Consider the following 239-nt stretch of genomic DNA (forward strand, 5'->3'; position numbering starts at 1 on the left):
TATATATATATATATATATATATATATATGAATATATATGTATATTTATATATATATACATTGCCAAAATTGAGCCATGTGCATATAGGTTCGAAATCGTATGGATATCATCTTGAGGCGTGGAAATGTTGTACGGCAAAAGTCTTAGAATGAAGAATGCGATGGAATTTTCCCCAGGAGAACATCAGTATGAAACCAAGAAGCCCGTTTATGAGACAGGATTCGACCAGTCTACGAGC

The sequence above is a fragment of the Penaeus vannamei genome, chromosome 17, assembly GCF_042767895.1.
Source record: "Penaeus vannamei isolate JL-2024 chromosome 17, ASM4276789v1, whole genome shotgun sequence".
In the NCBI taxonomy this organism is placed as follows: domain Eukaryota; kingdom Metazoa; phylum Arthropoda; class Malacostraca; order Decapoda; family Penaeidae; genus Penaeus; species Penaeus vannamei.